General features: G+C 39.0%; 1 protein-coding gene and 1 pseudogene across 4 annotated transcripts in view; one reads left to right on the top strand and one right to left on the bottom strand.

Annotated features, from left to right (window-relative positions):
* The window catches only part of CDKAL1 (CDK5 regulatory subunit associated protein 1 like 1), a 623,544-nt gene that overhangs the window by 409,299 nt on the left and 191,354 nt on the right, over positions 1-22,891 (bottom strand). The gene's annotated exons all lie outside the window — the stretch shown is intronic.
* On the top strand, positions 21,690-22,480 carry LOC100484034 (annotated as a pseudogene).

Consider the following 22,891-nt stretch of genomic DNA (forward strand, 5'->3'; position numbering starts at 1 on the left):
TGATGATATAATGAGTTATTTTCCAATCCAATGATTCATTAAAGAGCAGGAGAACTAACAATAGTCTGGTTTTTTTTTTAATTGAAAAATATAGTACGCTGAAGACAAAGTAGGAAATAACATAAAAGTCCCTCATTATATCTGGCCAAAGATGAAAAGAAGAAAATTCAACCACAGATCAGTTTGGTTTTTTTTTAATGGACTACAGGAATGAAACTTTTATTTGCTATAAACCAACTCTTTAAAGAATCCTTTTGAAAACAGAACTTCTGTTTCAAATTAATTCCTTAAATGTACAGACCACAGAATAAAAACATACACTGCAAATCATTACCTCTTCTATGTGCAGTTATCAATACTGTAACCATCTAAAATGAATTGAAATTTGACAGGCTAAAGAATGAGAATGAGGAGATGTCTTTGGGAAGAAAAGGAGAGGAAACAAGGACTCTGGAACAGGGAAACATGCTCAAGGAATAAAGATGTGAAAAGTAAAAAAGGAAATTTCTGGAGCAATTTGTGCTACAAATGAACATGCCATCCTTACGAAGGCACCATGAAGCAAGGAGCACGATTATGCACTCACACACTGCTTCTTTGTTTGATCCCTTCTGGCCACTGATGCCTCACACCGCAATGGGGAAACCATGCAGCTCAATGAATACTGATTTATTTTGTGACTACTGTGAATTTCATCACCCTTCGTGGCTAGATTGAAGAGAAAGGAGGGGGGTAGAAATCAGGACAACAGAGTCTGAAAGAAAAATGGAGAGAAAATACCAGTTTTGACATCATTTCAATCACACAGAGGAAGAAATTAAGGGAGGAAGTATTAATAGGAACAGATGGGAAGAATGATGCTCAGTGCGACCAGATCAGCTGATAATAACAGGAGACCACCAAGGAGATGGTGATAAAGATGTAAAGCGATTAAAACAGAGATAAGCAATTTTGGTAGGAATATTTTTTTAAAAAAAGCAGATTGCCTTCATATGCAGAATGGGACACACTCAAACTTAGTATTTCTGAGATCTTTTATCTTTTCCATTTTAAATGTAAATTTACGTTTCATCTTCTATAAATAATGGTCAAATGTGTCTCGGTGGGTTTATTAACCATCTTTAATAAACATCTCCCTAAGTTGTTACTTACCAATGTCACATAAAATTCAGCCCTGTTAAAACCAAATATAATTTTAAGCCTGAGGCTTTCAGCAGTTATTTTTCAATCAGCTACAAAACCTTGATTCTGTGCTGGTTTTTACATTTGATCCAATCCACTAAAGAATGTTACTAAACCATTTTATGAGCTAAAATTATTATGTATTACAAAATTTTGAACCAGAAGCTAATTTTTAAATATAATCCACTATTATATGCGTATTTGTAAATGCATAATACTGAAAAAAATAAACTGTGGGGTAAAAAATGGGCCTGTTTTGTACAATAATCGCTAAATTAGCTGAATTAATATTCAATGCTGTTTATGGATCTTTGAGAGCAAAATCTCTTGTCCAAATCCCACAGTGAGAACATTATTGCAATCAAGGGGAAACATTCCACCCATGTCTCCTAGAAAGACAGTCTGTCAACATGTCCGGAAGACAATTACAACGGTCATTCACAAACAGAAAAGAATCAGCCTCTGGAATATAAGCACATATGTTAACTGAGTGATAGAAACAGGATTACCTACAAAATACGTATTTATTAATTAAATTATGTTTCAACTCACAAACCAACCTTCCCTCCTCTGGGTCTCACAGCTAAACTGGGCTGTACAAATTAGCTTTCGAATATTGTTGCACATCACAGAAGTAACAGTGATCCGGTGACTTGGACTCTGGTTATTTATTTTTCTGTCTTTAATTTTTCCTGTTCTCTAAAGACTCGTTAAACAGTCACATTTTGCTTCAATACTTTATTCATCGCAGCTAATTTCAAAGGCCATTGTTTCCTTCATATGTGACCACCCACCTTCCACCACCACCACCGAGGTTTCAAGCCAAGTTTTCTTGGTATCCTACTAACTGCTCTCACTGCACACAAGCTCAGTCCTATTAGTTACCCATTCAACAGGCCTGCCCGAACCCCAAACTCTGGGTCTGGCTACTGGAAAACTTCCTCATGAAGCAACTCAACAAGATGCAATGGGTGGAGGGTAGGGGATTGGCAGAAAATTCAAGGAAAAAGAAAAAAGGATAAATGTACTGTAGACACTAATTCTCACTTAAGTAAATGTAGTCACATCAATTTGAATATTACTTAAGAATATTAGAAAGGAATGTTCAATTTATTTATTTTTTTAAGATTTTATTTATTCATGAGAGAGAGAGAGAGAGCACAAGCAGGGGAAGCAGCAGGCAGAGGGAGGGGGAGGATCCCCACGGAGCTTGGAGCCTGATGCGGGACTTGATCCCAGGACCCCGGGATCAGATGCTTCACTGACTGAGCCACCCAGGCGCCCCAGGAATGCTCAATTTAATCTGTTTGGAGTTATTACATGACATAGCCTCCACAGGCACTTTTAACTGCTTAATTACGAAGAAAACCAAAAATGTGGCCAAAAATGTGTCTCTGCTCAATCCAATGTCATTCCTCATAGGCGGCACCTCTCAAGCAAGAAAGAATTCTCTGATAGTCACACTCAAGTGTGAGCTTCCCTTGTAACGATTTCATTTTAAAAGGAGAAAGCTAAGTAAAGCTAGGAAGGTAGATTAAGTGGAAGTAGCAGCTTTGCCACAAGTTGAAGCTGGAAAACTTCACATGAAGGGCCAGAATGGACTCAAACACACAAAATTGTTCCAATTCAAGCACCAATTTCAGCTTTTAAGATTTCAAACAAGTATGAAGACTTTCAGTGTGAACTAGAACAATGACACCTAGGAAAAGAGGTTAAAATAAGGAAAGAACGGTAAGACTCAACCGCCCAAAGAGACAGAATTAGAAGCATGAATCCAAGTGTCGGGGGGGAAAGCACGACTGAGGTGCTGACATCACTGACGTGGATCTCCAGAGGTGAACAAAGCATGATGGAAGCCGACACCTTACCTGATGGGCAGCTGGGCTGGAGAGGAAGCTAAGATAAGGTCATAAGACAAAGTTCAAATCCCTAGCAGTTTGAGGATCATTTAATATCAAAACTCTTGGTGCACAAAAAGAGTACCTACGTTACAATTGTAAGGATGTGAAATTTACACATGATCCTAAACTATGAAGACAGATGAAAGCATTCACAGCAATGGAACATTTTTTAAGACAACATTTTCTTCTATTTGCCCAGCATTGCTGGCACAACTGGTAATGACCATCCGTTTAAGGTCATCACATTAAATAAAAGACACACATAACAAGCAGTCCAGGTAAGTAAAATGTCTTCTTACCCTAAAGGAGACACCTTCTGGGAGCAAGTTACCATAAGCCCTGAATTTTGTGTTTTAATTACATCTTTTACAAGCGGATGTACCTTTTATGACAGTGGGAGATTTCTGTGGTGCCAATTTATCTTTCCAAGTGTAAATCAAGTGTACGTCGAAACGCTCAAGAGTTAAAGGCAGTCACGTGTCAATAACTCCACATTAGCAGGACCCTTAAAAGAACTCCTTAGGTCACTGGCTGCCTTGCTATAATAGGCTCTTCTGAATTATAAATTTGCAAAATAGCTCCAAGGCTTTAGTGTTTACAGCAATAAAGCGATGCCTGCTTCAGTTTCGGTATGTAGGGCATCCATGCCCGAGACACAGAACTTAATCACGGCTCGTGCTCAAACCTACATTCAGAAAATTACTGCACCAGGTGATGAAAGCAGAAATAACAGACCTTACAATACATGGCATTCAGGCTGCTAGGAAACGAGAACATTAAAATACAGACATAAGGAACCTGTAAGCCACAAGCTCCTTATGAACTTTCACAAACTGAACTTTTAGAAACTGAAGTTCAAATTCCCACTTTCAATCACGAATGAAAATTTCAAGTTTCCTCCTGTTATTACTCAACTCAAGCGCACATGAAGTGTGACAGAAGAGAGACAGCAAGTGGAAGAAGTGGGAGAGGCGTCCCATCTGCGGACCTTGAAACATACCTCGTCTGCACCTCATTTCCTCTCTCATCATGAGCTGAACGCACTTGTACTGTGGCTGTCTGAAGGCAATAGGGAGGAGGTAGGAAACAGGGCACCCGGGGCTTACTTACTGTCTTAGTCCTCAACCCCTTGGGATAGGTGCTATCACTGCCTTTCTATAAAATGACAATAGGGTAAGCATAGAAATGTAAGGAAAACAAAGATGTGCATTTTATATCATAATACAGTAATATATATGCATAACAGAAACAAAAGTTCCATGGTAGTACAGATGAGCTTTAAAAAAGATGCATGAAATATTATTTTATCAGCATTGAAACACAACATAAAGACTTCCAAAATATACCTTCCCCATAACTGGAATGAAGCGTCAGAGATGGTCTGATCAGTGTTTCTAGGAGCGGCGGGACACCGTGAGAGAGGGGTCAACTCTCCCAGGAAAGATCATGGAAGGCTTCACGGAGAGCTGACCCTGCTGGGCAAGCCGGATACAATTTAAATACATGATTATATGTATTTCACAGTACATTTGGACACAATACTACTAACCCAGCAAGCAGAATTCTTTGCTAGAATTCCTGCTTGTTGCTCATTTTCCACTTCTTAAAACCAATCTAGTTAAGAGCCTATCGCAAAAACCAGATTTCACTGAAAAGATTTATTAAGACTTGGCATGAAGGAGCCCTACTGTGAAATACCACACCTTCAAAAATGACAATATTTCTAAATATGGTTTATGAAATAGAAATTATGTGAGTTTGAGAAGCATTCTTAATTCTAATCTAAAGAGTGATCAAACGTTATTTTTAAAACTTAATTCTGAGAAATTACAACTGATGTTCATTATGAGACGTTGAAGACCAAAGGTTATCTACATCGAAATTCCCCTCCCTACAGCTTCATTATTTATCTAGCCTAAATACAAAACTGAGGTAGAAAACATAGTCCATATCCTTAAAAATATGGAAGGATTTTCCTGACTTACCCATTTGAGAATAAAAACTTTATAAAGTGCATTTCAAATAAACCTTCAAAAATTACCCCTAATACACACATACCCAAGAGAATTTTCTCTGTAAAAACTTTTCTTTAGCTTTTTATTGGTTAAATCAGCTTTTTATTGGTTGCTTACAGTCAAGGTAGACTTTCATTCTCTCATTTCCTAAATTAAGCACCTTTACAGTGAGGTAAGACTCAAATATTCTAGTCACAATTTTTCTTTTTTTTTTTAATGAAACGAATCTTTACTGACTCTTTACAAAAAATTACTTTGGCTCAAAATGGGGATGGCTAGTAAAACTGAGGGAGGAGAGGGGGGAAAAACAGATCACAGAGGAAACAAGAAATGTGAAAGAAGGAAATGTGTAAGCCAGGACGTGAAAGGGAACTAGAAATGGGGGAGCAGTGACATTCAACAACAGGCCTGAGGAAAGGAAAGAATGAACAGGCCTCACTTTCTCGCTCCCCTCCAGTCAAGGTAAGCAGCTTAACAAAAGTAAAGAACACAAGATTAGAGAACTAGGTTTCAAATTATACCACACTGCTGCCTCGCTGTGTAATCAGGAAGACCAGGGTTCCTGTGGAGCACAAATGAATTAATGTATACAGAAAGGGTGAGTTACAAAGAGCTAGACAGAAGTTAATTACAGCTGCTACTATAATTAATGCAATTGTAATCCTATCAAGATCTATAGGGCTAATGACGTTTTTCCAAAGCAAGGAGGAACGGAGATTTTCAGAACTTTCAAACACGAAGTTAAAGTCAGATCTCATTTATTTTTCCAGCTCTGGAGGGCTAAGAAGTAGATCACAAATAATTGCACTGATGATGATAATCAAATTTGCCAATAACTTTTTAAATATATAAATTAAAGTAGATTCAAGGTCATTCCTATTAAATCACTCACTTGCATCCTGATACAATTTCCTGAACATGAGGGAAGACGGAGAAAGCATAAACAGTGTGCCAGGAACCCCACAGGATCCTGGGTAAGTCTAAGCTTCAACGCCTAGGGATCAGTGGCCGTTTCCCCAAACCAGGATACCTGAGTACAGGGTCCTTACCAGGCTGCAACAGTGGCCCCTATGGCAGTGAGTCTAGGTGAAGGGCCATAGGGCAGACCCCGCAAGCCTCAGTTTCCCTAAGTTCTGATAAACCACCCTGCCCACTCCCTCTCTGGCTAGGAGCTCCTCTCAGCTACCATTTCTTTCTCCGCAAACACACTTGAGAGTCTCTGCTCCGGGTAATGTTCTCACCTTACATTAAATCCTCTCGAGCTGCTTTTTTTCTCCAGCAATCCTAGTCACCAAGACGAAAATGGCCTGTCTCGAAGTCCCAAAAATAAACATGCCCCAGGGCAGAAATGAAAGTTGCTTCAAAGAAGCATAAAACTCTTAAGCAACACCGGGAAGTCCACTGCCCATCAGCACCCAGGATGGCATTACAACTGAATGAAGTAAAGGGTAATGGGCCACGGAAATGCCGATTTATGACTTCGAGACCCTCTTCACTGGAGAATACAGAAATAGACAAAAGAAAAATGCATGGTATGTCCTTTACAAACATTTTCAACTTCATTTTTTAAGTAGGAAGGGAAAAGGGAAAGAAAGTAAAATCTGGCAGAAGGAGATTAGGGTGTGAGAAAAAGCTTCTCCCATTCTAATAACTTTGACTAGAGATCACTGTCCAAAATGTCAACATCTCATTCCAATGACAGACTCTGAAAGTCAGTGTTACATTGCAGACTCAAAGATTTCGGGAATTTCAGAGCTGAAGGGATCGTCCATGTCATACAATTTACAATTCCAGCAACAGAACCAATGAGGTTGTATGGGCTGCTGAACAGGACATTGTTAGAAGAACCAGATATTTCCACATGGCTCTTCAAACTCTGAATCCAGGATTCAGACTACCCCTCATAGCAGCAGACTTCAGCACAGTTTAAAGAAACAGTACATTTAAATGAACACATTTAGATTTCACATAAAGATTTCATGTGTTAGAAACTACCTTAGAAAGACATTTCAATTACTATATCTTTACTACTCTATAAAATACATGTTTTGTTATAAAACAGTAGTTCTGAAAAACTTCTACTTAAAAATCCATCCATAGTTGCTATTCTAACTGGAGATTTTGCAAATGAGTTTTCTCCCCCCCTCGAAATACTAATTACAGGAAGCTGATAATTTATTCTCTCAGTCTCAGAAGTAATTGCTATGTGTATGCTACATGCTTTGTGGAGTGTTACAGAATGAACTTTTAAAAGAAAAAAATGTGTATCCCCAAACATTATATACAAAATGTTAAAATCAAGAAGCATTCTTTCTCTATGCTACTTATTACCAATATTAGGTTTTCTAAGGAAAGGTTGATAGCATCACCTAATAAGCAACATTTTAACAACTGTCTAAATAAACTTTCCTGTCAAACAAAATCAACAAGAAAAAGAGAAAATCCGATTTAAATTTTTTTGTGTACTCTGACTTGTTAACTTACTCTATATTGCCAGGTTTTTCATGTGGCTATGATATAATACATGATTTAACTGGTAAAAAAAAATTGTTTTTAATATATTTCTCAAGGACGATCATGATTTTTATGCATATTTTACTTTGATATTGAAGTTTCAGTACACCTTTAACATGACCTGGCTTCCATTTTATATTTCTACTGGCTTCCACTTTCTAACTCTGTCTTTATGGAAGCCAGCTATAAAGTACTAATGGAGAATCACCAATACAATTTACTATTGTGTGAGGAAAACAGAAAAATAGCACAATTAACCTACAACTTCATCCTCCATTTTAAAAGTGTGATGCAGCTGCTAGTATTATTTAAGTTTATAGTCTCAACGATTCTCACTACATTTTGCCAAACAAAAACTGCATTCTTTAAATGGAGATTAAAATTTTTCCTGATGAATATAAAGCACGTATACGAGATGTGTGCAGAGTATAAAAGCAGTGTACCACGTGCTGATTCTCTTCAAAGGTGGTCATAATAAAGGAACAACACTGTATGAAGAAGATTTTTTTACATAAAGTTTTTAAAAATCATATTTGTTTTCATGTTTCTATGAGAACTTCAGAAGAAGATTAACTCATCCACTTGGCATGTTTTGCTAAATAATCCTATCACAGTAAACAGAAATCAGACCCTTGGGATTCAGAAACTGGTATACCCAAGAATACCAAATAGTTGAAATGAAAATATTCAAACTTAAAAATCAGGATGTTCAAACTTAAAAATTGTTTCACAAAATCCACACTACAATACTACAGACACTTTCGGAGAACTCGACAGTATCTGTAACAGAGTTTCACCTTCACGCAATCTGCTAAGACATGCCAAAGATCTGCGAGAGTGGGAACAGGATGTCACCAAGATGGCGACAGGTCGGTCCTGACTTCACTTCCCCTCACAAGAACAACAACTATTCAAGAATACGAAATCACAGAGAGAATTCTAGAACATGGGGTGAGGCTAAAGCACCCCACTGCACTTCAGAGACCAAGACAGACTACATTAGAAGGGCAAGAGAAGTAGCTGCACACTGACGGCACTGCCCCTCCTCCAGTCAGTGCAGCGCCAAGACGAGAGGTTTCCCGAGCTACTGTCTCTCCGGGGCAAAAAGAAAACCCCACAGGGTTCAACCCACCTCCCCCATATTGTGAGTCATTTGTGGGAGCCCCTACTCTGATCTCACACCACAGGGGTTGCCGAACAATCTGTGGGGCCCAGTCACTGGGAATCTTGACTATGACAGAGAAGGGGGGCAGGGGGAGGGCTTGCAACAACTGGCACACACAGTGCCCAAGCAGTAATTCCAAACAGCAGCTACACTCACCTGCAGAACAAGTTGGCAGCACACTATGCAAGGGAACCAGGCTGGGTGTAAATCTGCCTGACTCTCATACTCAGATGAAGAATTCCGCTGGCCCTAGAACCATGTTGGTCCCTGCCTAGGCACGGTACTGACTCAAAGCCCTACTCAGTATGAAGTACCTTCCAGTCCCATCTGAACAGAAGGGCTGGCGACAAGACCCGGAAGCTACAAGGCCAGTAGCATGTGAGCCAAGAGAAGGCTAGGAAGAGCTGATAGACCGCAGGGCAGAGCCAGTGCCCTACTCAGCTAGGGAACCTACAAATCAGCTTGAATTAAGACAAAAAAACAAAGAGCTTTACCGGTTTTAGAGCTGCTTCTCCTGCTGTGCCTGGACTATGGACTCTGGGCAAGGAATCTAATTCAGAGCCCCACTCATGGCTGAATATAGTTTCAACCTGTCCAGCCATGGAAGCTACCTGGACCACACAGGAAGCTGGGTAGCCCATTCAACAGTCTTATGTAAAATGACACTCACAGACAATGCAGCACATGGCTTTCCCCACCTGCAGAGCAAAACAGGTGGGCTTACCTGATCAACAAATTCAGTGCATACTCAGGCCTGATCCAGGCCCCCAGATAATGAGCTGTATAGTTCCTAGGCCCTTCTCTGCCCTCTGCCAGAGCAGAAAAGCTAATTCATAGCCCCACCCATTACTGAATATAGATCCAAATCCAGACCATGTAGGAAGCCTTACCGGAGACCTGAGGCAACAACAGAGCCCATCCAATAGATGCCTCACTAGGGTAGGTAACCAAGTCAGCAGTCCTAACCAATTGTTCTCAGCAGGGGCACAGGACCCCAATCCCATCCTCAGACTTGCCTCATCCACAAGATCTTAATAGCAGGCCCCACAACTGCCAAAGACATAATCAACAAACACACCCAGAAACCCAAACTGAGCTCACTGGTAAAGAACTATCTCTGCCAAAGGAGACCTATTAAGTATGGACAGTAAGTCACTGAGCTCAGAGGAAGCCTTGAAAGCTTAAAATATTTTATATAAGCTTCATGGTAACCATAAGGGAAAAATGAATTACACACAAAAAACATGATATTCAAGGCAAAGCATACGAATACAAAAAACATCAAAACACAGAAAAGGACAGAATAAGAAAAAAAAAGGTCTACAAAGCAACCAGAAAACAATGAACAGAATGGCAATAGTACATACTTACCTATCAACAATTATTTCAGAAAGTCAGCTGAGAAGATGGCGCAGGAAGACCCTAAGCTCACCTCATCCCACTGACACCACTAGATAACACCCGTATCAACATAAATAACTCAGGAAAGGACCCCAAGATTGGCAGAAAGAACTCCACAACTAAAGGCAGGCAAGCGGCCACATCAAAGAATGTAAGAAGGGCAAAGATTGTGGTCTGGGAGCAAAAGTGAATGTGGCCATCGGCGAAGCGGAGGGGACTGGTGGGGCTTGAGGAAGGGCAGAAAACAGACTCTCACTCGAAAGTCCAGGAATGGGAAGGACGAGTCTCTGTAACATTTTTCCTTCAAAGTGAGAGGGGCTGAATATCATGAATTCTTGAAACCAGTTGGACTTAAAGCCTGAAATTTTAAAAATTGGTGGGCTCAGCTCTGGCAGAGTCTGGAGGACTTTAGGAAACAGAGTCCCCACCTTTAAAGAAACAGCACAACAAACAGCCTGAGCAGATATAGCGTGGAGCCAGCGGTTTAAAAATGGCAGGGGGAGGGGGGCCGTACATGGGAGGAAGAATGTATTTGCTCATCTCTGAGCATGGCAGGGAGACCCCTCGAGGAACAAAGGAGCTGGCAGGAGCCATTTCCCAACCCAGCCTCATCGGCGTATAAACAAGGGCCACCTGCGGGAAGCAGTGCAGAACCAGTACTCTTTACCCAACTTATTTGCAAAAAGCATCCCTCACCCGCACCCCACTTCGATGGTCCACCCTTCCCAGTCACCCTCCAGTTAGTCCCAGCACTGCAGATCCTTCTTCCAGAAGGCTGGTGCAAACCCTGCCAGCACCACATCTCCTGACCTGCGCATTTTGCAGGACCTCTGTTCCAGCAGTGGCAGGAGCAGTTCTCATTTCACAAGCAGACTACCGCACGATAGGCAAAGAGAACATCTGCAGATAACTGGACTGAAGGAAACAAAGGCTGAAGACTCAATAGCAAGGCACATGCAACACACATAGGAGACACTCCCTGTAGAGCCAGGCCTTGGGGAACAGGGGACACTGTACTATGGGACCTCTTCTCTTCTCTATAAGCCTATTATCATTGAGAGCAAGAGAAGTAGCTGACTTTCCTAACAGAGAAACAGACACAGAAAGCCAGACAAAGTGAGGAGACAGAAACATCTCCCAAATGAAAGAACAGGTCCAAACCACGGCAAGAGACCAAAGTGAAATGGATGTAAGTAATATATGTGACTGAGAACTTCAAGTAATCATCATAAAGATACTCACTGGACTGAAGAAAAGAGTGGAGGACATTAGTGAGATCCTTAACAAAAAGATAAAAAGAAGAACCAATCAGAGACCAAGAATGCAATAAATGAAATTAAAAATACACTTCATGGAATAAATAGCAGGCTAGATGAAGCACAGAATTAATGACCTGCAAGAGAGAGTGATGAAAAGAAACCAAACTGAGCAAAGGGGAGGACAGAAAATTATGCAAACTGAGAATAGCCTTAGGGAACTCAGTGGCTTCATCAAGTGTAATGACATCCACATTATATGGACTTGAAAAGAAGAGAGAAAGATAAGGGGGCAGAAAATTTATTTGAAGAAATAATAGCTGAAAATCTTCCCAATGTGGGGAAGGAAACAGATATCCAGATCTAGGAGGCACAGAGATATCCCCCCAAATTCACAAAAGGAGGTTCACGCAAAGACACATAGTAATTAAAATGGTAAAAAGTAGTAATAAAGAAAAAAATTTTAAAGCAACAAGAGTAAAGAAGACAGTTACATAAAAGGGAAACCACATAAGCCTATCAGCCAATTTTTCAGGAGAAATTTTGCAGATCATTAGGGAGTGACATGATAAATTCAAAATGTTAAAAGGGAAAAATCTACAACCAAAAATGCTCTATCCAACAAGGCTACCATTCAGAATAGAAAGAGAGATAAAGTGCTTCTCAGACAAACAAAAACTGAAGGAGTTCAAGAGCACTAACCCAGCCCTGCAAGAAATATTAAAGGGGACTCTGAGTGAAAAGGAAGGCCATAAGTAAGAGTATGAAAAGTAAAAAAAAAAAAAGAAAAGAAAAGAAAAAAGAAAGAAATAAATAAAAATAAACAAACCATAAGAGTAGTAAAAATAAATATTTCTATAAAAATCACTCAAGGGATTCATAAAATAAAAGTATGCAAAATATGGTACCATATACCTAAACCGTGGGGGTGGGGAGAGGAGTACAGAATGGGTCCAAACTTAAGGGACCATCAACTTAATGCAGACTACTATATGCAGAAGATGTTATATACAAACCAATGGTAACTACAAATCAAAAAACAGTAATAGATATGCAAAGAATGTAAAGAAAGGTACCCAAATATAACACTAAAGAAAGCCAACAAATCATGAAACAGAGCAAGAGAAGGGTCAGAGAAAATCTACAGAAACAACCACAAAACAAGTACCAAAATGGCAATAAATATCTATCTATCAATAATTGCTCTGAATGGACTAAATGCTCCAATCACAAAAGGCATAGGGTGACAGAGAAGATTAAAAAACCAGGACCCACCTATAAGCTGCCTACAATAGACTCATCTCAGACTGAAAAACATAGGCTGATTGAAAGTGAGGGGATGGAGAAACATTTATCATGCAAATGGATGCTCAAAGAAAACAGGGGAGCAATACTTACATCAGACAAAACAGATTTTAAAACAGACTATAACAAGAGACAAAGAAGGACACTATATAATCATAAAGAGGACCATCCAACAAGAGGATATAACAATTGTAAATATTTGTGCACCCAGCATGGGAGCACCCAAATATATAAAACAGCTAATAACAAACATAAAGGAACTGATCGATAATAACACAATAATAGTAGAGGACTTTTAACACCACTTACCTCAATGGACAGATCATCCAAACAGAAAATCAACAAGGACAGTGGCTTTGAAACACACATTGGCCCAAATGGATATAACAGATATATTCAGAACGCTCCATCCTAAAACAGCAAGTGCACATGAAACATTTTCCAGAATAGATCACATATTAGGCCAAAAAACAAGTCTCAACAAATACAAAAAGACTGAAGGCATACCATGCATCTTTTTGACCACACGGCTATGAAACTAGAAATCAACTCTAAGAAAAAATCTGGATGAGCACAATACATGGAGGTTAAATAACATGCTATTAAACAATGAATAGGTTAATCAAGAAATCAAAAATTACATGAAAGCGAAATGGTCCAAAATATTTGGGATGCAGCAAAAGTCATTCAAAGAGTTTACAGCAACACAGGCCTACTTAAAGAAGAAAAATCTCCAATGACCTAACCTTATACCTCAAGGAGCTAGAAAAAGACCAAACAAAATTCAAACCCATCAAAAGGAAGGAAACAATAAAGATTAGAGCAGAAATAAATAATACAGAAACTAAAAAAACAACAGAACATATCGATGAAACAAGAAGCTGGTTCTCTGAAAAGATCAACAAAATTGATAAACCTATAGCAAGACTCATTAAAAAAATGAAAGAGAAAGGACCCAAATAAAATTACTAAAGAGGAAAAATACAAACAACTGTGACAGAATATTATGAAAACCTATATGCCAACAAATTGGACAACCAAGAAGAAATGGCTAAATTCCGAGAAACATACAACCTACCAAAACTAAAGCAGGAAAAAATAGAAAATTTTAACAGACCAATGACCAGCAATGAAACTGAACCAGTAATCAAAAAACTCCCAAAAAGCAAAAGTCCAGGACCAGAGAGTTTCACAGGCAAATTCTACCAAATATTTCAAGAAGAAATAGCTATTTTAATAGCTATTCTCTCAAACTGTTCCAAAAAACTTAAGAGAAAGGAAAGCTTCCAAATTCATTCTATAAGGCCAATATCACCCTAATACCAAAATCAGATAAAGACACCATAAAAAAGAGAACTACAGGCCAATACCTCTCATGAATATGGATGCAAAAATCATCAGCAAAATATTAGCCAGTCAAAACCAAAATATATTTTAAAAATCATATATCATGATTTATTTAGGGAGATTTATTCCCAGATAGAAGAGTGGTTTAATATTTGCAAAACAATCAACATGATACATCACATCAATAAGAGAAAGGATAAAAACCATATGATCATTTCAATAGATGCAGAAAAAGCATTCAACAAAGGACAGCATCCCTTCATGATAGAAACCCTCTGCAAAGCGGGTCTAGAGGGAACATATCTCAACCTAATAAAGGCCACATATAACAAACCCACAGCCAACATCATACACAATGCTGAAAAACTGACAGCTTTACCCTTAAGGTCAGGAACAAGAAAACAATGTCCACTCTTACTACTTTCATTCAACACAGAACCAGAAGTCCTAGCCACAGCAATTAGACAACTTAAAGAAATAAAAGGCATCCAAAAACTGGTTAAGGAAGAAGTAAACTCTATTTGCAGATAACATGATACTAGATACAGAAAACCAAAAAAACTTCACCAAAAAACTACTAGAACTGATAAATGAATTCAGTAAAGTCGCAGGATACAAAATCAACGTACAGAAATTTGCTGCGTTCCTATACGCTAATAATGAAGCAGAAGAAAGTGAAATTAAGAAAACAATCCCACCCTTGTCTTACTTTGCTTCCTATTCTGGAAGCAGTGGTATTGAAGATGGCTTGTAGCTGTTATGGGTTTGAGTTGCACTTGGCTAGAAAACAATCTTGTTAGAAAAAGTAAGTGGGGAGAAGGGGAACATGAGGAGAGAGGAAGGCCTCTTCTCCCTCTCACCACACATGGAGATACATCTCAATTGGTCTCTAATCTTGTTTGTAGGGATTCTGTTGGTGAACATCTGGAAAGGGAAGTGGGGTGGCCTTCAGATCGTACCAGCTTAGCTAGCGTTGCTGACCAACTGTTGCAGGCTCTGAAAATAAAAACATTCCTGAACCAGTTAAAAAAAAAAAAAAAAGGAAAAAAGAAAGAAAAAAGAAAAAGAAAACAATCCCATTTATAATTGCATCAAAAACAATAAAATATCTAGAAATAAACTTAGTCAAAGAGGTGAAAGATCTGTACTCTGAAAACTATAAAACAGTAATGAAAGAAATTCAAGATGACACAAAGAAATGGAAAGACATTCCCATACTCATGGTTTGGAAGAACAAATGTTAAAATGTCAATACTACCAATGGAATATTACTCAGCTATCAAAAAGAACGATTTCTCAACATTTGCTGCAACATGGATGGCACTGGAGGAGATAATGCTAAGTGAAATAAGTCAAGCAGAGAAAGAATTATCATATGGTTTCTCTCATCTATGGAACATAAGAACTAGGAAGGTCAGTAGGAGAAGAAAGGGATAAAGAAAGGGGGGTAATCAGAAGGGGGAATGAAGCATGAGAGACTATGGACTCTGAGAAACAAACTGAGGGCTTCAGAGGGGAGGGGGTGGGAGGAATGGGATAGGCTGGTGATGGGTAGTAAGGAGGGCACGTATTGCATGGTGCACTGGGTGTTATACGCAACTAATGAATCATCGAACTTTACATCAAAAACCACAGATGTATTGTATGGTGACTAACATAATATAATAAAAAAAATACTATAATAATAAAAAAAAAGAAACCCATTGGANTATTGCATGGTGCACTGGGTGTTATACGCAACTAATGAATCATCGAACTTTACATCAAAAACCACGGATGTATTGTATGGTGACTAACATAATATAATAAAAAAATACTATAATAAAAAAAAAAGAAACCCATTGGAAAAAAAAAGTCTATACTACCTTTCATCCCTCGTCATTAGGGAAATGCAAATTAAAGACACAATGAGATATCACCTCACGCCTATTAGAATGACCATCATCAAAATACACAAGAGATAAATGATGGTAAGCATGTGGAAAAAAGGGAACCTACTGCTGGTAGGATTATAAATGGCATGGAAAACATTATGGAGGATCCTCAAAAAATTAAAACTAGAACTACCATAGGATCTAGCATTTCCACTTCTAAAAATACATCCAAAGGTGATTAAAAACACTGACTCACAAAGATATCTGCACTCCCATATTTAAAGCAGTATTATTTACAAGAGCTAAGACACAGAAACTATGTTAAGTATCCATCAATGGATGAATGGATAAAGAAGTTGTGGTATATATTCACAATGGAATATTATTCAGCCACAAAAAAATAAGGAAATCCTACCATTTGCAATAACATGGGTGGACCCTGAAGGCATTCTGTTAAGTGAACTACTAAAGACAAATACTGTATAATCTCACTTATATGAGGGGATGGAGAAGAGGAGGAAGAGGGGGAAAAAAAACNGGATAAAGAAGTTGTGGTATATATTCACAATGGAATATTATTCAGCCACAAAAAAATGAGGAAATCCTACCATTTCCAATAACATGGGTGGACACTGAAGGCATTCTGCTAAGTGAACTACGAAAGACAAATACTGTATAATCTCACTTATATGAGGGGATGGAGAAGAGGAGGAAGGGGGGGGGGAAAACTCATAATAAAAGAGATCAGATTTGTGGTTACCATGGACGGGGGAGGGGGCAGTGGAGGAGAGAAGAGGGAACTGGAGGAAGGTGGTCAAAAGGTACAAACTTCCAGTTATAAGATAAATAAGTACTAGAGATGTAATGTGCAACCTGATGACCACAGCTAACACTGCTGTATGGCATACCCGAAAGCTGTTAGGAGAGTTAATCCTAAGAGCTCCCACCACAAAGAGAAAATTTTTCTTCCTTCTTTCCTTTTGATTGTTCCTATATGAGAAGGTACAGGTTGGCTCAACCTACTTTGGTAATCATTTCACAATACATAGAAATCTAACCATCGTGCTGTATCTCTTAAACTTATAAAGTGATGTATGTCAATTATTTCTCCATAAAACTGGAGGGGAGAGAAACATCAAAGAGATCAATGCATCCAAAGCAGAATGAAAAGGGGGCAGAGCTGGAGGAGAGGAGAGTAGTGGAAACTGCGGAGGAAGCAGCCCATACCGATCCCTAGAGGTCACTGTACAAGTCTGCCTTTTACTCTGAGTTGGGGGGAGGGGTTGGAGGGGGGGCACCACAGAAGTCAGAGTAAAGGAGGGACATGGTCACACCCGTGTTTAAAAAAAAAAAAATGCAAGAGTTAACATGAACGTCCAATTTTCACAGTAGGCAATTCCTCGTTAATATTTAAACAAGGAAGGATGGGGCTACATTTCCAGATAGATCAGTGGGACCACTAATAGGAAGGTTGGGTCATGGGAAGCCCAAGAGGTTCAAGCTGAAAGTAATTTCCTTCCCTTGTTTTGAACAGTCAAATCCAGTGAACCATTATAACAGTGTGTTATGTGAAAACTCCAGTGAGATTGTCAAACTAACAAACTATTTGACACCTTGTACCCTCCCCCTTGTAGCCCCACCCCAGAAAGAAGAAACAGAAGTTAATGAAAGACCCAGGACTTCATAAAAAATTAATTCCATTAATAATAAAAGGTGGCTTTGTCAAACCCGTTAAGAAAATGCATCTTTGAACAAAAAAGGAAATGTAAGTGATGAGCATACTAAAGCAGTATAATTAAAGACAAACCAAAAACATATAAAACAATTCTGAATCATAAAGCAGCAGAATCCACCTGGGGGGCACACTTAAGTGTTTATTTTAGTTTTAAAACCTTTAGGGGAAGAAAAATATTAGACAAAATAAAAGATACAACGGATTAAAAAAATTCATTCTAGAAATAATGTATATTGAAGTATAGAGGGCAAATAAGTAAAGTTAGAATCCTACTGCTAATCTGGGGGAACCGTCAGGAGGGGAGAATGAGGCAAAGGAAGAGGAAAAGACAAACTGACACATTTAAGAAGGTGGCAAAATGCAGTGTTTGCGACACTATAATCATGTATTAACATGGTACATAAACTTAAAACAGGCTCATTGTAAAAAACTAAATAAACCAAAGCCATAAATTCCTGGCTTCTTTAGTTATTACGAGAGAGAAGTTATCACTTATTTAATTACACCAGTGAGACCGGGAAGTATTCCCAATATTTAAAACCAATGTGCAACACCCCAGCATATTCAGACTATGTAACTGTGGCGGTGATTACACATATTGAGAGGATGCAGAGAAGTGTCCCTTCAAAGCATACTTTGAAAATCAATAACATTATTTTACTGAAAAACAAATCCTGAAAAAGTAGATGTGCTTTTGCAGTCCAATACCGTCCCAGAGGGACCACGTGACGTAGCCAAGCTCAGTTCACTTACTCATTCAGTTTGGAAAGCAGCCTCAAGGAAATCTCCATGGGACGTTTGGGAGGTTGCTCAGTTATTAACACTTATAAAAACCACGCTGGAAATAGTTTTGCCTTCCAGTCTCAATTCACAAAAAGTTTATACTCTGAATTCATACCAAATGCAAAGTACAAAATTCGACAGAGTGAAGATGAACAGCAATGTGTTAAATAAGAAGCTATTTGGTGAAGTACCCTGGGAATTTAGGTCAGTCTAATCCAAGACTGCATCAATTACTAAGAAGTTAAGGGAAATGGAAAATCAATTAAACTTGCAGATTGTGCCATATTGGGAAAGTCTTGAATTACCGACACTGGAGGCATTTGGAATTAGACTGAATGAAATACCAGCAAACACATTAATAACAATGAAGACCTCTTTTATTAGAGGTGGAGTGGGGAAGAAATATGACTTAATAGTAAAAACGTTCTTCTAATTTCAATAGGCAATATTTACTTGCAATCATTTGTCTTAAGTTATCCAGTAGATTATTTTTACAAAGACAAGAATTTTTTTTAAAGGATTTTTGGGGGGAGGGGTTTGAGGGACATAATGTACACATAGCAGAAGAAATGCAGATTGATATTCCCTTCAGAGCTTTCATACAAAAAAAAAAAAGGTTCTAGTGACCATGTAAACCAAGACTAAGGTACGTGAATATTTTAAAAGAAAGAAAGAAATGTAAATCTTTTAAACTCCAAACATCTTCCCTCAGAATCAGTTATATGCCTTGTTGAATTATCAAGATGATACAGAAGAAAATCCTAAATTCATTATAATCTGTTCTCTCCTACAGCAAATGCTCTGAGTGGATGGAATTTTCAGGCCACTATTAAAATAGGGATGATTCATTCAGAATAACTTGGAACTTTCCATTTTGTTCCAACCAAGACAGATACAAATGGAATACACTTCATACGGTTTTATGCTAATCGCAAGAGTTAAATGCTTTAGGCATCAATGTAGCTTATTAATACATTTTTAAAACATCATTTGATATACCATAAACAGTAAGAAAAATGCAAACAGGCCATGGCAGAAGCTGTACGTCCAAACCCCCTTCAAAGAAGACATGTGAAGAGAGCCCAACAGGAATCAAATGTGGAAACAAGACAGTTGTGGCAAAATCCTCTTGTCAGGCTGTATTCCATCTGGCCCTTCTGGGCAAAGACTCGCTTCTCCATGGAGCATTTATCAATCAGGGTCCCAGCAAAGCAGATGGCACACTGCATAATTGAAGAGGTTTTAATAAAGGGACTATTTACTAAGGTTTGGCAAGGTTAGGAAAACCAACAAGAGACAATGCAATACTCTCAGGCTGACAACAATGGGGTGCTGTTTCCACCCCTGGGCCTGAAAAAGCAAAGGAAGGGAACGGTTAGAAGAACCTGGAGAAACAGCTGAATAGAGTGGGCCACCTGACAGGCTCTGTGGCCCCCCGCTGAGGGAAGCATAAAACCAGCAGAAGCTGGGAAGAAGAGAGTGAGAAAGTGTGACAAATACTGCTATCTCACACTCGAGTCACACCTCCAACCTCCAGCTGGAAAAATCCTCTCAGACACCAAAAGGCAAGGGTCCTACTGACGCAATACACACAGGTCAGCCTCCATGGACACATGTCAGGGTGGAGAATGGGTCTGTAAGAGTAAACAGAGCACATCCACTCATGGGCAGGACCCTCAGGGAAACATACAGCAAGCTGCAAATACCACACAAGAAACATCAAATAGCACATTTGGCTGGAGCAAAAGGCGTACATACGGAATCAGTGGAAGAAAGAGTGAAAAGGACAGGATAGAGGAAAATATCATTAAGATCACACTAAGAAGTCACACTTTCATTCGGCAGGAACTGGTAACCACTGAAGGAACTCGTGCAGGAGTGTAAATAACCCCAGGAAAATGGTAGCAGCGAAGTCAGATGGGAAGGAGAGTCACTTCTAGCTGTTAGATTATTCCAGCAGTTTGGGTATTAAGGAGGTAGTAAGAAATAAAGAGTAACAAAAACTGATCTGTAGTATGTCCCAGGTATCTCAAAAGTCATATCCATTTAATCCTCTCCACTTTGAACTAAGGAAACTGAGCCTCAGAAAAGCAACCTGCTGAAAGTCAACCTAGGACTAATTAACTGCTACAAATGCCACATTACTTCACTAAATGAAATACTGGCAATAGAAAGTGAAGAACAGAAGTTCACGGACAGACCTAGATCCCCACAAACCAGGAGATCTATGATGACTCACTTGACAGCTTCCCTACCTCAGCTTCCTTATCTGCAACTAAGAGCACCTACCAAAATTATTTCTTCCACCTCCAAAGTTCTCCTGTTGCATTACTAATACTTAATTCATCAGTCTTGCCACCCTCAAGCCAATCTGCCAATGAACAACCCCATCAACTCCATCCTTAACTCATCCTCATTGTACACTCTCACACCCAATAAATCCACTCAAGCAAAAACTCTTCGGCGAGAAGCCATCCCCAATCAACTCAACCCGGAGGTGATAGGCCTTCTGTGACATTGCAATATAACAGGAAATATATATTTGGTCTTCATCTTCAGTTCCTGATACAGGGCCCCTAAAATTCATATAATTCCCTGAGTGATAAGGGTAAAAGGAGCATTTTTGGTTACTCATCATAAGCCCCTTTCAATCATATCTGAATTTACGCTAATGAGATAACTCTTAGAGGATGGGCGCTAGTTGCTGAAGGAACCAAGGACGTAATTAGAGGGTTGGATCTTTCAGCCCCAGCCCCCACCTTTGGGAGTTCAATCACCAATGGTCAATGATTTCATCAATCATGCCTATATAATGTAGACTCTAGAAAAAAAACTCTAATGATGGGGTTTGGTGAACTTCCAGGTTAGTGAATGTATTGAGGCGCTGGGAGGGTGGCATAACCAGAAAGGCATGGGAGTTCCACTTCCATTACCACATAGCTTGCCCTGTGCGTTTCTTCCATTTGCATGTTCCTGAGTTGCAGTTTTCCTGAGTTCTATGACCTACTCTAGCAAATTATCAAACCTAAGTAAAGGGTTGACCAACTTATAGTTGGTCTATCAGAAGTACAGGTGAAGTCTGGACTTGCAGTTGGCATCTGAAGTGGCGGGTAGTCAAATGGAACTAAGCCTTTAACCAGTGAAGTGTGCACTCACTCCAGATAGAATCAAAATTGCTTGGTATAGCCCCTTTGGCTCCCTGAGCAGCACCATGGCAGTTCGGAAGAACAAACACCTTACAAAAGGCAGCAAAAGGGAGGCAAGAAGAAAGTGGTTGATCCGTTTTCTAAGAAAGATTGGTATGATGTGAAAGCACCAGCTATGTTCAGTATAAGAAATACTGGAAAAAACACTAGTCACAAGAACTCAAAAAACCAAAATTGCATCTGTTGGGCTCAAGGGTTGCGTTTTTGAAGTAAGCCTTGCTGATCTGCATAATGAAGAAGTTGCATTTAGAAAATTCAAGCTAATTACTGAGGATGTTCAGGGCAAAAACTGGTGAATTAGCATGGCATGGATCTTACCAGTGACAAAATGTGCTCCATGGTCAAAAAATGACAGACTTTGACTGAAGCACATGTTGATGTCAAGACTACCGATAGTTATTTGCTTCATCTATTTTGTGTTGATTTTAGTTAAAAATGCAACAATCATATCCAGAATACCTCTTAAGCTCAGCACCAACAGGTCCAAATTCAGAAAAAGATAACAGAAATCATGACCGGGACGTGCAGACAAATGACTTGAAAGGAGTGGTCAATAAGTTGATTCCAGGCAGCATCAGAAAAGACATACAAAAGGGCTGCCCATCTATTCATCCACTCCATGATGTCTTTGTTAGAAGAGTAAAAATGCTAAAGAAGCCCAAGTTTGAACTGGGAAAAGAAAGCTCATGAAGCTTCATGATGAAGGTAGTAAGTCTGGAAAAGCTACCAGGGATGAGACCGGTATAAAGTTGAACAAACGGACGGATATGAGCTGCTAGTCCAAGAATCTGTTTAAAATTCAGACATTTAATGGTGACAAATAAAAAATCTTATTTGTGATGTTTAAATTTTAAAAATTGCTTGGTATCAAAAACCTACACATTTGGTGTCAGAAGTATGGTCAGTATAGAAAAACGTAGTTTACCTTTAAACCTTCCATGATTTCCCATAGAAATCTCTCTGCAAGTGATTTGGCAGCCTTCAGAGAACAATATTACTATTTGCTGTTTTTTATTAGACTTTATTTTTTAGATCAGTTTTAGGTCCACGGCAAAATTGCACAGAAAAGTGCAGAGTTACCCATATACCATCCCCCTCGTTGTCCCTATTATCAACATCCTCCACCAGAATGGTACATTTGTAACATCAATGAACCTATGCTGACATATCACAGTCACCCAAATACTATATTACAATTCACTCATGG

This window comes from Ailuropoda melanoleuca, chromosome 5 (genome assembly GCF_002007445.2).
Source record: "Ailuropoda melanoleuca isolate Jingjing chromosome 5, ASM200744v2, whole genome shotgun sequence".
Taxonomy (NCBI): Eukaryota; Metazoa; Chordata; class Mammalia; order Carnivora; family Ursidae; genus Ailuropoda; species Ailuropoda melanoleuca.